General features: G+C 26.8%; 1 protein-coding gene across 5 annotated transcripts in view; it reads left to right on the forward strand.

The window, feature by feature from the left end:
• Positions 1-17020, forward strand: part of LOC116773910 (atrial natriuretic peptide receptor 1) — a 71402-nt gene that overhangs the window by 26817 nt on the left and 27565 nt on the right. For 2 of the 5 annotated variants that reach the window (XM_032666485.2, XM_032666486.2), the window contains exon 1: positions 1215-1380. The exons of 2 other annotated variants lie outside the window; for them this stretch is intronic. The gene's annotated coding sequence lies outside the window, so the exon portion shown is untranslated. Of the gene's footprint in view, positions 1-1214; positions 1381-17020 lie in introns of those variants that run through there. One more of the 5 variants, XM_032666488.2, reaches the window with a different exon arrangement.

Here is a 17020-nt window from a genome sequence, read left to right on the forward strand (position 1 = left end):
AATAGATAAAAAAAGTCCAAAGAGTCTGTTATATGTGCATATATGTACCTAGAATAAGTGTAAGTTGGCTTTTTCATAGCTGACACAGATCCAATAATTTTCATCTCTCATGGCGTCAACAATACTGATCCGATTTTTCGGAAGCGAAATAGGGTTGCTTGTTTTAATTGATTCAAACAAGCCATTAATTGTCCGAAAGGGATGTTGCTTGATAATTGTTTAATTAATAGCACAGTTGAAATTTGAAATTGTTCTTAACTATGGTGAAATTCACGTTATAATTTCATTGCTCTCTGAGAATGTTTCTCAATGTATAGCATGATAAACTCTCTAACCAATCGTATGTTTGATATCAGAGCGATCGTAATAAACATCGTTATCTTGTATTTGCTACTTAATATAAATATTGAAAATCTAGAAACATTATGTTTGATGTACGCTTTTCGAAAACATTGAGAATTGCGACTGCGATTACAAAAATATGCATGCGTTTTAAAAATCTACTGTTTGTAATCGAATACATAATTTATATATGAAAAAGTGGATCCTAAGCCGGATGTAGATGTGCTTCGTTTCAAGGCCCTTGTTCATTGTAGAATCTTGTAACAAATAGTATCGTAAAAAGGGGCGAGCGTAATTTTTTTCCTTATACATTCGTGTTCGTATAGGAAATGTCTTATTTTCTTCCAAATGTGAGAGGCGTTTTATCTTGTGCTGTCATTTGAAATAAAGTGAGAATTATTTAGTTTCTATATCATTTTGTTTTGTTTGTAAGAATCATAAACAGAGAAAAGAGCAATTGCAATTCGGGTAAAAATAAAAAATATATAATATAATATCCAATAAGGTGGGATCGTATGGGTTATGTCATTTATTTATTATGTACACAATAAATAATACGAAAACAAGAGATTAAAAAAGAGCATTATTATAGCAATAAATATTTTATTGCTAACACTTATCTGATTAACAATTTTCTTTTAGTTATTTCAATAGTATAGTTATGTCAGTGTTGATCACGTCACGTATAATGATTCATACATATTATTTATTTTGGCCAACAGTAAATAAGTTACCATTTCAACCGTCACACGTAATTATTTCCATCGGACATATAAAATTAAATACATTAACCGGTTGTATCAAAATACGTAAACGTTTTTTTTTTTTTTTTTTTTAAATTTCAATGAACGTTTTTGAACTTAAAATCCAGTCAGTTACAATTACACCGGCGGAGGGACGGCACGTGTCGGTTCCGTTCAGAAGCCGTAATGTAATTCAGTCGTATTTTTTACGAATTGTTATGTTCAGTGTTAGTGAGTTTCTGTGATTAATGTAGGAAATATCTGGAAACCTCTAAGCGTTGTTTGTTAATATCTGGTTTGTAAATATTCAGCTGTTCAAATCGCACATTATTATGTAAATTCGTATACACTTTATTTAAATTTATATCTATTTTTAAACGGCACCTTGAAAATGTTTTTAATTTAAAAACGAATTTTAATTTAAAGACAAACGTGAAATAGTATTATGGAAGAAATATTTTTTTTTCACAAAAGTAGATATAGTTAACAAGTAATGAATTAAATATGTATATTGTTTAAATAAATATGCCTACAAATTACCTTGAGTAGTTTTTACAAAAGACTTACATTAACCAACTGTATTAATATTCCTAATTATCTTTTGTGACGTGTGTGACAATTTCAACGAACATCATAAGAGTAACTTTAATTTCACAATATGCTTAACATTTCTAAGATATACCGCTTGTTGCATATTTTTTTATCTCGAATCTAAATTGCATCTATTAAATTGCACATGCTAAGTAACTTTTATTAAAAAAAAAAAAATCTTGAACAATCGATAATAAATTGAATAATTTTTTTTCCATGTAATACTGTGTGTGATAAAAAACAAGTACTAAAACATTAATCTTACATATTATTTACGTCGTACTTCTGACATTAACAGCTTAATACCGAATAGCAATTCTAAAGAACACTGGACTTGTGATTAGCATTCGCTATAGCAACGTTTCAAAAAATAATGCAACAAAAAAGGTTACTCGTTGAGGATTATTTGAATTGTGGTAATTTTTAATCCCTTGGACGATAAATCATCGCTGATTTGAGTGACCAATTAACCCTATTCTATACTACTCTATAAAGCAGATTTTCATTGAAATATGAATTTTGATTTTCGCTTTTCATAGAATTCACTTGTCTCTACAAAATTTTTGGGATCATTAGCTTTAGATATTTGATTACTATTGAAATAAAACAGAATCTTTGACTGATCATGAGTGTGGAAAAAAAGTGTTTGGTTTCAATGTTATACAAAAACGAAAGATCACACAGACTATCAAAAAAAATCAAAGCTTTCTCATAGTTGAATACCGAAGTTTAAGACAACGAAATGTTTAAAAAATCAATATAGATGACCACAAGCACAACTTAATTAATATTTTATGTATTACTTCTTATTAATGTATTTACATTTTACATATTTTTGTTCTAGCCAAAAATTGTCAAAAATTTGAAAGTTCATTGCCAGGAAAAAAGTATAACTGGATTTCAATAGGTTTGCGAACTTGGACACGGCGGAATGTTTAACGATTTTATTTTTTGAATTGATTTCAAAGAATACATTTTTTAAACATGATGTAATACACATAATTTTTGCATTAAATCACAAGCATTTAAATGGTAGAGTAAAATAAAATTTATTTTACATTAATGATATTTCATTTCATAATAATATGCGCTTTACACGTTTTGAACAAACATGTGTTGTAAAGGGACGCTATAAATATTGAAAAAATATTTACCTTGAAAAGTTTACTTTTGATAATATCTTCGATAAGAATTTGTATTTTCAAAACGGTTTACATAGGTTTTTATATGTAAAGATTATTCCTATGTAATATTTTTATCGATTCGGTTCTAAACGAGGTTGACGATACGATTGTGACAATTAATATGATCTACCAATAATGGATTTTGTAAAAATATATAATTTGAATTAGTATGGAAATTAGAAGACAATGAAAATATACAAAATTCCTTAAAATGTTCACTGTTCACTGTTTTATATAGTTAAACAATTAGTTTTTGAGGATTTTTTTTATTTTATTTTAAACATTTAATTTAATAATACCATCATATTATTTGTAGTATTTGTAGGATTGACAATATAGAAGCTATTTTTAAATTATACTATAAAGAATTTTGACATATTAACTTTATTATTAGTAAAAATGCTCATAAAAACGATATTTTATTAATAATAAATAAAAATACAATGTCTAGCCTCTTACCTATTAATAATAGGAACGAGGAATGAGAAATGTCTCAGATATGGTTCAACACTTAATGTTCATTAATAGTCTATATACATATATATATATATATCCAAATAAAGTTGTTGTAATTTTACACAAAGCCTTGGTAAATACAGTAGTCTTCTTATATCACGTCAAATAAATCTTGACATACGTTTTATAGGCTAAGGTTAATTATGAGGATGTCCCCTTAGAAAATATTTCGGACTCATATCATAATTTAATATATAATTGTTAGAAAAATTATACATTAAATAAAGCAGCAATAATAAATACATGTTTTCTTACGATTAATTTTATGTTCAAGTTACAACTTGATAGCTTTATTTATACATCTAGTTAGATGAGTTAAGAAACCACTAATACAACAAAAGCTACGTTTATTTTATCTATTTGACTTCACACATTTATTAAGTATATAGTGACATATATTTTACACATATTTAATTCTTCATTTAAACATTTTGTGTAGTAGAAGATTTATATTGTACTAGTTGATGAATGAAAATTTGACACCATAGAAAATGACAGCTAGACAATAGCATAGAAACATTTTAATATTTGCAGAATCTACATTGAGAATACACAGGGAAAAGTAAGGAAGTATTTTTAATTTCAAAAAGTCGACTAGCTATGGTTTAATTGTTTAACTGAACATTTCCCGAATGTTTGGTGTTGTAGAGCCGCCGTTTGCCAAGTTTTCCTATCTTGAATATCCGCACGAGCTGGTTGTGAGAATTCAGCATATGAATTTAATTTTAAAAAGATCAGCTCTGGTTTTGGTATTAAAAATGCTTACATGGGGTATCTTACTTTACTTATAAGATATGGGTTTGAGTTGGTATCACACACACAGATGCATATATATTTCCCAAACATATGTATATAATAAATATATATTTTGAGTCCTCCTTGTACAAAATAATTCTTTATGTCTCAAACCAAACTTTTAAAACCCGGCGTAACTCAATCTATGTTTTGTAAAGAGAGTTATTTGGGATCATTGTGTTCTCCAAATAGTCCTCAAAATAGTTTGTGATTTGTTTTCGATAGGATAACGTACTTTTTCGGATTTGGATTTCCATTCAAGTCTCAAGGTCACCTCAAGGATGTAAATGTTAGTATTTATATTACAATGAAACTAGGATTATTGATATGGGCATAATTATTATTTTTTAAATCGGTTAAAATTCTGCTTCAAGTCAGATAAATCTTTTTGGTATATTTGTTCTCGTCAGATTGTTTTTGAATGTTGGCTGATATTTTTAGAACACGGACCACATGATATCTTAATCACTAATTTAGAGTCCAAAGGCTTACTTTCATAAATGCCTTCTCAGTCTCTTGTCTTTAAAAAATATTTTATGACATAACACTAATAAACAATTTTAACCTTTGAATACAGAACATTAATTTAATATAATCATCATCAAAAGGGGAAGTGATCTTTAAATTGTATGTAAAAAATATATTCGCGTGAAATATTAGAATGGCCAGAAGTCTAACAACAATTTTTGGAGGATATGATAACAATTTTTAATAAACACTGAATATGTATAAGTTATTTTTAGTAAGACACAATTAATAATTTAAAGTATTTCAAAACATGAGATCTAAGATTTTCGCGAGTATTCATTTAAATGAAGCTAGTATTATTCAGATTTACCTCGTCTGCCCGTGATCACGGTTGCTGAAAAGTAACCGAAACGTCGGGATTAGGTAGTTTTAACCAAAAATAAAGCACGAATAGTATATCCGAATAATATTAGTTTAATTGAAATAAATATTTCAAAATATAAACAATATTGATCTAGAATGTTATTAGTAAATACAAATTCTATTATTCAATATAAATAGTGTAATAAGGTAAGTTTTTTCAATGTCACTGCACTTCCTGTTCTCAAACTGACTTTGAAATCCGCGTTATAATGTGTGAATTTTTTATGCATCATAAATTTAAATATATACACATATAACTATAAATATGTTTACGAATCGGAGAAGTAATATTACAGCAAACAATAGTATTGTAAAAAGGGAGAACAGTATATTGTAAAAGAGGAAGAAAGCAATGTAATGTAGAGTTTGTTGTTTTATTGTCCCAACGTGTTATGGCGTTTTTTATGACAATAATGAAAAATAATGTAATATAATAAAAAACGCAGCGATTCCTGATATTTGGAAGTTATTAAGAAAAACCTTTGTCATTATATATACGTGTAACTAACAAGAACTTTATCAAGAGTCTTTGATACATATATTTCGTCCCTATTTTTTATTTACTAAAAATGTAACAATAACTCTAACAAACTTTAAATATAACAGTACCTTCAAGTAAGTGAAATTGTAAAATAAAAATTAATTTGAAATAAATATATATATAAGGAACGAAAATTTTTGATTGTAGCTAAAAATACGTCAATTATAGTATTTAATATGCGTGAGCGGTTGACGCGCGTTAGATAGGGGCCCCTAAAATTACACCTGGGTCACAAGTGCCAGGCACTGTTGAAGCTCCTTTCTCTTCAACGCTATGGACCCAGTACCCACACAATGAATCCATGGAATCCTGAGAAGTTTTGTCCCTAAAGAGTATAAATTAAAATTGTACAGTATCAAATAATAGTGAGTTTAGTACGAAAGAGTTTTTTTCCGGATCGTTACGCCACAGTTTTTCTGGTAAGGCATATCTTGTATACTTTAAAATGTATGTCGTCATTATTAAAAATATGTTCGGTATTAATAGCATATCAAGAAAACCAGTTTATTTCACAAGCTAGTTAGGTCGAAGCATATGTTTTTTGTGTAATTGATACAAAAAAGTATTTCATATTATAGTTTAAATCAATAGGTTTAAATTCATATCAATGGGTTACACACCAATTTGGTGTATATACCAAAATATAATTTTTTATTAAGTTTGTTTATCTGTTTGTTACGAGTGATCTAAGAAAGTGATTTTATCGGGACTTTTTCTGTTATATAGTACATTTAACAAGGAGTAATTTAAGCTACTTTTGTTTTATAAATTTTAATAATATAAGGACTAAAAGAAATAACTATTCAGATATTATTTTTATTAATAACAGATATTATTTTTTATTAATATATAAATTTTAAATATTTTAATTTTTTTTTCATAAATAATGTCTTTGTTAAAAATTTTAAAATGTGAGAGATGTTTCAAAAATAATATATTTCGTCCCTACAATTTATTTGGTCTTTGTTTGTTGTAACTGTAATATAACTATAAAACAAAGCCGAAACTATTCCAGACAAATGGATACATTGTTCTCATTTTTGGCGTTCTCCCAAAGACAAAGGGATATAAATCTCGTACTTATCGATACAGAAAGAAACCTTATCGAGTAATAATTCGGCAACTAAGGCCTTATTACATTCCGTTTCGTCCCTCATCATGTTCGCAATTTTCATTTATTGTAACACATCGCTTACACGTAAAGCAATGATATATAGAATACACATACACACACACACACACACACACACACACACACACATATATATATATATATATATATAGCAGTTAATTCCAAAACAATTTGAAAAGTCGATATTTAAAATATTATTCAAATTAACTATGTACATACTAAGAAACAGCAATTATGAAGTAGGCTGCTTTGAATAAAATTAACTTTTTAGAAAAAAAATATCGGAAGATAATCATTGAATGATACATTTTTTAGAAACATTCAAAAAGTTTTTTTTGTTTTTTTTTTTTTATTATTCGTACATTTCGTAATTTTTTGTTTGCTGTAACATATTTTAAGCAAAAATTAAAATAGTTACTAACTTTGATTGTAGGTAATAAACGTAGTTTTTTTTATTAAAAAAATTGTATGTAACCGTATATTTTGCTTTTGTTACTGTTTGCTATGCGTTTCGAAGTGTAGTCTTAGAGATAATGAAGAAAATAGTTTTGCTATAAACATTAAAAACATATATATGATTACATAAATTTTATACCAAATGGATAAATTTAATGAGACATCAGATTGCAGGAATACACGATACAGATACGCCTGTTTGACAAGGCTTTAATACTTCTAGGAACATTATAGTGAAAATTATATTTTACTCAAGTGCGAAAGTCGTTTGGTGGACGAAAAATGTTTTTCTCAGTATTTTTTTACAAACTTCAATGCTATTTTGTGAATAAAAGCGTCATTTTTCAAAGTATATCAATGATACTTAAGAAATTGAAACCATTATGCATATGTGTATGTACATATATGTAAAATTCAAAGATTTTCCTTCCTAAATAGGTGAAAATAATCTTTAACACTATCAGTTTTCCTGTAGACGATGAATACTTCTACTAAGGATTCAAATAGTAATTACTTCTTAGACATTATGTAAGTCACGAGGTTCGGTGTGAAAGTATGAAAAACTTCTGAAGAGATACAAAGCTCTTCGCTTTCTGAATTTTAACTTCTTTCGTAATGAAGAAGGTGAAGACAATTTCAGACGATTTTTGAAGTGACCATTAAATAGACGAGTACTTTCACGTTTTATAAAATATAATTTTTAATTTTCAATATAATTTATTATTTACTTTATAAATGTAAAACAGAAAAAATATTATTGAAAAAAAAAAAAACTATCATAATCACGTCGAGTACTTATTGATTTGTAACGATAGAGGTTAAATTTGGCTCCAGATATTTAAAATTCCGTTACTGATTGTAAGTGATTTCAGTAAGTTTTCATATAGAAAGGAAATTTGTATAAAAGTTTTTTATATCGCCGTTCGAGAAAAAAGGTCACGTAATGTTAGAAGTTTGTAACATGGAAATTTTATCAAACAAATTGACTTTCGATCTTTGTGTCAATTCTCGTAATTTTTTGATAATAAAATATATATAAGAAATATATTACAATTAATAAAAGCAACACAAAAATAAAGCTAGCCAGATATATGTATTGGATATTTGAATTTAAAATTATCATCGGGTCAAGGTTTGTATATCAAATAATTTCAAGTTTAAGAAATGTTACAAATTAGATGCAGCTATCAGAAATTTTGGCAAAGATTTAAACTTTAAAATTCTTTACTTCAACCGTGAAACATTTTGATGAATATAAAAAATACTTTTTACAATTACACAACACATTCTATTTACGCTATTTCTGTAAGAGTTCATGTATCACGCGATCATCACAGACGCGCACTTCAATGTATTTGTCATAGCATTAACGGTTATATGTTTATGACGAAACGTTATATGTAAATTTATTTATATATAAATGTTTTTATATATTATAATAAATAAATTTTAATAGCAAATGGATGATCTGAATCCGTCTGACCTCGATTTATATTGGTTTATTGAATTGCAGTTATGTATCTAGTGATGTAATCGAATATTGAAATCATATTACTTTTATAGATTGGTCTTATGCGAACACTAAGATACTTCGGTGTCTAGAAGGACCGATTCCGTTATAGATCGAGTGTTCTATTACTCAGATAACGACTTTGGCTGACAAATGCTTTAATGAGTCTATATTTGACTGTTGGATGTTTTATGTACAGTATGAGCCAACATTGCTGTGTGTAATGTATCGTTCATTAAACTGATATTGCTTTTAAAATAGATATATCTAGTCTTTTTGACATGAAGATTCAATGACAATAAAAATGTTAATGAGCTTGTATTCTGATTGCAATAAGAAGCATAAAATACAGTGAAAATATAAACAAGTCAATATATCTTTTGAGTCCGATTTGTATGATTTGTTTTGGAATTCTTAAACAGTCACTGTTAAATATTTTTCTTTATACATAAATATAATTTATAAAAAAATCTCCTCTTTAGCCTTCAAACTTCACGAGTTCGTTATGTAAAAGTATATTTTCTGTAAGCTTGGAGAAAAAACAAGTTAATTTAAAAATTAACTATAAAAATCAGTGTTTGTTCAATAAAAAAATCAGGGAATTAGAATAATTTAAGTCGATGCGTGCTAAGTGCGACTAAACTTCATCGTTATATACAGAAGGACATTAAATGTAATTCAATATGCGAATATTTATAAACTATATCTACTACGTTACATATACCTTCAAGTGAACTATCGTGAATATTTTCCTCGACGATGGTAATTTTTCTATAAACTATAGATTATTTTAAGTTGTTTAGTATCGCATTGATCTGATAAATTCGAATGAGTTTACGTTAGTCCGTCATATAAAAAGCAGAGAGTAGATTATGATGAAATTATATATGAATATTTAGTTCGGAATACGTTAAGCAGATAAGAAATCTACACATTATGCAACCGAGTAAAGTCTATTTGTTGACAATTATTTAATTATTGCCTATGTATGTATACATATATACATTGAATAGTTATATCTGTTATGATAAACAGTTGTGCATACTGATTATAGATTGAAAATTATACTGACATTAAAGCGCAGTAAAAATGTCAAATACATGTTTTAATTATCAACACTTTTAATATATATATAATATGTAACGTTCAACGCGTATTAATTATTCATATATATGTATGTATTGACATGCATCCTTCCTTGTTAAAATACAAGACAGGTCTTGCGATACAAACGGCTTGATCGTGATATGTAATGAAAAATATTAAAATTATTTTTTATATTACGCTCTTTGCAAAAACACAATCTATCTTGATGAAAACTGTCAGCCAAAACGGCGTTGTATAACTAGTAACATTATAAAAGTTAATGTTTTATTTTTTTATTTATTTCTCAAGTATAAGAATCGTTGCGGATCAAGGACAAAAATAGAATGAATGGTGCTAGGTGAAACATATGAGAATATATTTGAATACAAAGAAGTTGACGCGTCGCCATTACGATATTTTAGTGTCGGTGCAGAAAAAGGAATTTTATCTTGTAGAGACCGACACAGCTATAAGTTGTCCATAATGAGTCATTAAGTAGATCATTCTTAATGATTCACGTTTTACGGTAACGATTTTATTATTAAAAAAAACGAAAAAACATTTTTGTTTAAACAAATTATAAACGCCATTTCCTGTTTATTAAAATTTCACAAATATTTTCCATTTCATCTGATGAAATTGGAAAACGTTGGTCATAAATCCTCAATTCCAAGTTTGACAACGCTTGATTTATAAGACGGGCAACGTTTTTTCTGTTATCCTCTGTACGTAGACGTTATATATACGGATTATAGTATGTATACAAAAAATGTGGATATCAACTTCCTGAAATAAGAATATATGATGTCAATTTAACTTCATATAAAACAGAAGAGCTATATTCATACATGTCTTACTTAATAATGTCTTGTTAGTGAATATTTGATATGCTTTTGAACTTATTCCTGTGATGCATTTTTCGACCAAAGAGGACTTACTGTTAGTGGCTAACGTACCTTCATATTTCTATAAAAAATTCAAACCAATCCGAGTATTATCGTTAAGTAAAACACACTCTTGAGCATCATGGTAATCATTTTTTGTTTACTATTAAAACAAGCATTTTATTTTAAGTATTTTAGAACACTTTTATGTCTTATTTTGTTAGGTTTTAATACTTAAAGTGCTTTTATGTTAATTTATTTATTTCAGACCGTAACATATCAATATATTATTATTCTTCTTTTTTAAACTTATTTGTGATAAATGTATGGAATTACAAGGTTTTTGTCATGAACCTTAGTTGATAATTTTTGGGCTTAGAAATAGTATGAATGATAAGAATGGTTATTTAAATTTCTGAAAGTGATGTTTTTAAATATAAATAAGAATATTTTGATTTCAGCAAAAATTATATCTTGTTGTATGGGAATAAATGTTGTATTAAATACATACGTACGTTTGGGTAAAGTAACATTCAACGACATTGACGGACAATTCATATTTGTTTTTGGATTGTTTTTATACTTTTATGAATGCAACAAGAACAAAATGGTAAAAAATATATTATATAAATATATCAAGAACAAGTTTAAAAGAAAACCTTCGAAGCTATATTGAAATTAAATATCGTATAAATTTTAACTTAAAATATAATGATTTCCTTAGCGTTTCTTTATTTACATAATAATTATAAAATTGGATCGTTAAACTCGATCTTTGATGTGAATTTTGAATATAAATTTTCTAACGATCAAATATAATGAATGAACAGTCTATTAAGGAGTAGGACTATTAAGGAGTAGGACTATTAAGGATACGGACTATTAAGGAGAAGGAACTTTGATAAATTCCTCAATGACATTTCAATACGTTATAACTCAAAACCTTTTTTATTAATACATTTTTTTTTGTTTTATATTATTATCCATAATAATGTATCATCTCAATTTTATTTACAAAGCTAGATAAGTATAAGTTGTTTACGTAAATACGCTTGACAAGGGTCCCTGTTCATGAGTTCTGACGCCCAAATCCTTGTGACGTGGGTTTGAAAATCCATAACTTTTTAAAGGTTAACTCAATTTATTTATTTTTTCAGATATTTCAAAACTTTTTTTTTATATATATTAAAAAAATTAATTATTTCTTTACTGACGATGTTAAAGTCAAGAAATAATATGGTAATGTAAATATATTGTCTTCGAAATAGATTTTATTTTGCTGACATAACACCACATAAGACCCCATAAATATGAATCAAAATATAGATTAGGTAAAGTGATAGTTCTTTAGAGAAATATTTATATCAAGATTGACACATCAAAAAAAGTATTGTAACATATATTATTCCTGTGAGAAAAGAAAACTTTTATGATTTTATTAAATTAACATTAAACGTGTATTAGTAATTGAGTTAAAGAAATTTAACATGTTAATGAATATTAATAAAGTTCATTAAATATTTAAATTTGATTGATAAATTCAATTGAAATATATTAATAAAATAGTCTAAATAAAATTTTATTACTGAATATTATTATTTTTTATTGGTATATCAATATTAATTGAAAACAAATACAGTCCAAGAACTTTAATAAGTATAATTTAACAGACCTCTGACCGTTTTTTACCCAGTGATTATTTTTCAACAGTAACGTTATCTTTGTAAATTAATTGTTTTGCTTAACTTAATATAATTCCATTTATTCTACATAAGGTATACGATAATTGAAATTTACTGGTCACAGCCGTAAAAATTTGCATTAGATATGTTTACGAACGAAGACTTAGGGAAACATTAATTTTGCCTGACGATTTCATATAAAAGATACGCGTTTGAATGGCTCAAGAGATCTCATTTGAAAAATTTTACAGACGAGATAGGAAAATTTATTATAATATATTTGTGCTGGGGAACAGGCGTTATAACCTTCGCGTGTATGTTAATGAGACCAATCGTTTGTTTTAAATTTTGCATTTATAAATTATTAATCTGTCGTCTGTTTTTTTTTTTTTGTTATAAGAACGTGCTTAAAGCCCGGTCTTTAATTATTGTCATAAAAGCGGGATTTGTGACAAATGTTGAAAATAAATGATTCCAGCGTTTTAACGAGTAGCCATTTTTAATAGACGAATTAAAAAAATATATAAAATAGTGAAAATATAATCAATTCAACAGCATTGTAAATATGAGTTTAGTTAAACGATAAGAGGAAAGTCGTTCCGAGGCAGATGCCTTAACGATTTTTTTATCACACTCTGCCATACGCGTTCTTACACCTTATTGTGTTATGTCTCATAGCAATGATGATGCAAGGTTTTTGTCATGAATTCTATGGTTTTTGTTATTCAATGACCGTGAATAAACTCAGACTAGGTGGGTGTTTCTTTTTTATATTATTATAACTTTTACATTACAGTATATATATAATTTTATTCTGAACAATTAATAAATTTGTAGTTTTTCTCGAGACTTTTATTTTGTCAGTAGACTTGTTTGAAAAACATAGTACATATAAAAATTTGAGGCTCAGGTTCAATTGCTAAGTTTTAAGTATTTTTTTGTTAAGGACTTTTTGTTAAGGTATTAAGTCTCTCGACTACAATATAATTTAGTGATATATATCTTTTCTATAAGATGTGAATTGTGATAAAATTCGAAGTAAAACGTTTTTCCTTTTAAACAACAAGATCAATTTTGCATGGACGTGCTCTTGTGTTTTTTGTTAAAATAATGAGTATTTGCCAATAACTCAAAAACATAATAAGTCTAAGTTATTTTTTTTTTAAACCAGTAAATTTTCAGTTCAATTCCTCATTATGATATCAACTCTCTTATTATTTCGGTTAAAAAACATCTAATCGCTTTGTTTATTACCGACTTGACCTTCCACCATACATTACGTCATAAGTAGTTTTTATTACCTAAGTGTTTAGGTTGAATTTTGTTTGTAAATTTCCAAAACTAGCAAGTGAGATTAAAAATAGAATTGACTCTGAGCTGTCAGTCATTTTATGCTAAAAAAGACACGTGTTACTAATACATTTTTTGTCATACCACATAAAATATAACACATATAATTAAAAATTATAACATTAGAAAGATATTTATATGAAATAGCATGTTATTAATATCAAAATCTGAGTTATACCAGTATATTTTGTGATGGGTAAATGAAAGAAAATAGTTTTAATAAAACGCTGTAGGTGCTAATCTATCTAATGTGAAAGAGATAAGGAACCAATAATATTAATTAATGGAAGATCAATAACCCCAATTACTGATAACGTATGAGATATTGGTTTATTATAATCATAATTTCCAAGTGTATGGATAGTTGTTTTGAAACTATTAAGATCATGTAAAATCATTCGAGTTGCTATTTATTTCATTTTCTTGTTCTTTTGTTTGTAAAAAAAAACGTTTAATTAAAGTCCAACCAGTGATGTGTTGCTTCTCTATTAATATATAGACATTATAATTTTCTATACCTGGCAACTAAAATGTTCTAGCTTTTATACTATTGTTAGGACGTCTAAAATTAATTTTAATAAAAAAAAAAATTCCCCCATTTTTTGTTACTTGTTTCCTTATTATTGGAAAAATTATAAAAAATGAAGTAGTTCCAGTCAACGCCACAACGACATCACATATGATTTAGCTGAAGTTAATAGAAAATTATTTGCCTAACAAATTAATAAATAATAGTTTAAAAAAACTAAAAAAACACGCTTTTATAAAAAATCCAACTAAAAAACAGAAAATAAAATTAAATAAATTTAGATTAAGAATAAAGTAAATAAAAAATAAATGTACATTATTGTAAAAAAGCGTGGGGTGCATTTACAGTTTTATTTACAATTTATGATATTATCAAAGTAAAGATCATTCTACTCATCTGTCAATTAAATGTTTATAACTATTGACACTATGTACCCCACGCTTTTTTACAATAATGTACATTTATTTTTTATTTACTTTATTCTTAATCTAAATTTATTTAATTTTATTTTCTGTTTTTTAGTTGGATTTTTTATAAAAGCGTGTTTTTTTAGTTTTTTTAAACTATTATTTATTTTTCATTTTTTAGTTGAATTTTTTCGTTGGGTTTTCCATAAAAGCGTGATTTTTTTAGTTTTTTAAACTATTATTTTTAAGAACATGAACCGGGCCAGACATTAATATGTAGTTATTAACTACGCATGCGTAGTTCGCACACTAGCTCTATCTCTCTTACTCGCATGCAAAGGATGCGGATAGGAATTAATTAATCCTGGCGAATCTAATTGGGATAATCGGATTTTTTAATCGAATTATTGCATTGTCATCGGTCTTTGACAGGTGTGCAAAGTTTTAAATAAAATCTGATCGGTCAAAGTATGGCAAAATCGAGCTCAAAGGAGTCGGTTACAAACATACAAACATACAGGTGAAGCTAATAAAAGCGAGTTAAAAAAGTATATTAGGTGTAGAAGATTAAGATCTAAGCAAAATTTACGTAATAATTTTTCTTTATGAAGTTCCACTATAAATGTTAATTGAGCTATTCCACTTATCTGTTGTTATATATTATAATTAATGATTGAAATCAAAAAGCTGAAATATTTGTTACAACCTGGAAATAAAAAACCAAAAGTGAAAGTAAGTTGCGCGGTTTAAAAAAAATATTACATATTTTTTTTACAAAACCAATATATCGGGTTGCCAAATTAAGTTGGGGTCAGTTTGGAGTTACGCTACGTAACAGTTACAAAAATAACCGTAATTAACTTCAAGGTTGAAAATTAGGTTGATTTAAATGCGTAATGCTCAGTGATAAGTATAGTGAATAATTATACAATCTAATTATGAAACGAATTCTTGTTACAATTATATATAATCTTGCATGATATTTTATAATGTCTTTGTTGTCAAATCTCGCAAGGGATGGCCCTTAATTCAATTGTGAATGTACTTTTCTTTCTTTGAAATCCTTTCTTCACGATTCTTAGCTGGAATTTATATTTATATACTTTTTCAGAATTATATAAAGTAGGACATTTTTATTCAGAAAACGCTGATATTTTCCAAGAAAATTCAAAGCTATTAGTGTCTTAAAGTATTTTAGGTATACAGGCTGGTCTAAGATAAATCAAGACATAATTGTTATGCGAGCTGTGTTACTTATGCTAATATTATGTATTAAAATAAGGGTATTTCGTTATTGTAAACGTAAGGTGTTTTGAAAGTAAAATAATATTAAAAAAATATTCCTGATAATGTTGAGTGACATTAAGGTTACATATCTAGTTATATATTATTTTTCTTTAAACAATATATATACTTACCTATATAAAATTAAAACAGAAAAAAAAAATGTTTAAATTACTATGTTTTTAACATTGTTTTTTAAATTACTATCAAGTCGTATCCTCCACGAGTAGGTACTTTACCGAGACAGTAGGTTTGTCTTTGAAATAACGACAGTATTCAAAAATTCTTTGTATGAGAATAAATTTTATATGAGCTTGATTTAATTTTATATAATCGTAATACGTACGTTATATTAATAGTTGTCATATTTATAATCTCTAAACTTGACCAGCAAGTATTATAATATACAATAGGATTTGCTTAATCCTTAATTATATTTTAATCAATATTGATGACTTCTTTTAGCACCTTTGAAAATTATCATAATTTTCTTCCTAATTGAATAAAAACGGTATTTTTTACAGTATCTGTAGCTGTTAATTTGATGATGCAAAATAATTCTATTTTCTACACCTTATTGTGTATTGAAATGTGTAATGATTTTCGATGTCAAAAGTACGTTTGAGATTATTATATAATGCACATGCAGAAAGATGTGGGTTTATATTTTATGAAGTTCACAATACTAGGTTGGAATATTTTCAATATTTCTGTAAGGGCAATATATTATCTTGACTTACGTCCTACGTATAACATTTCAAAATGTAGAGAATTAGAGGATTAGAATTCTCGTAAATCAAATATAACAGAACAAACAAAATGTATCTACTTTCCTATATGTACCTAATAAATAAATGTACCTAGTAAAAAAATTTACCTACTTCCCTTTTTGCGAGACAAAATTTTATAATCACATTAAACAGCAATTTGAATAAATGTTTAACTCATCATGAGTCACTTTAATTAAATTAGTCAAAAATTCTCCTTTGTTTCATCTATGTTTTTTTTTCCAACATTTGTTAGGAATTTAAACTCAGAAACAATTTAATGAATTCGTTGATTCTAGTATAAGCTATATAACCTAATTCTAGAAATTT

The sequence above is a fragment of the Danaus plexippus genome, chromosome 20 (genome assembly GCF_018135715.1).
Source record: "Danaus plexippus chromosome 20, MEX_DaPlex, whole genome shotgun sequence".
Classification (NCBI taxonomy): Eukaryota; Metazoa; Arthropoda; class Insecta; order Lepidoptera; family Nymphalidae; genus Danaus; species Danaus plexippus.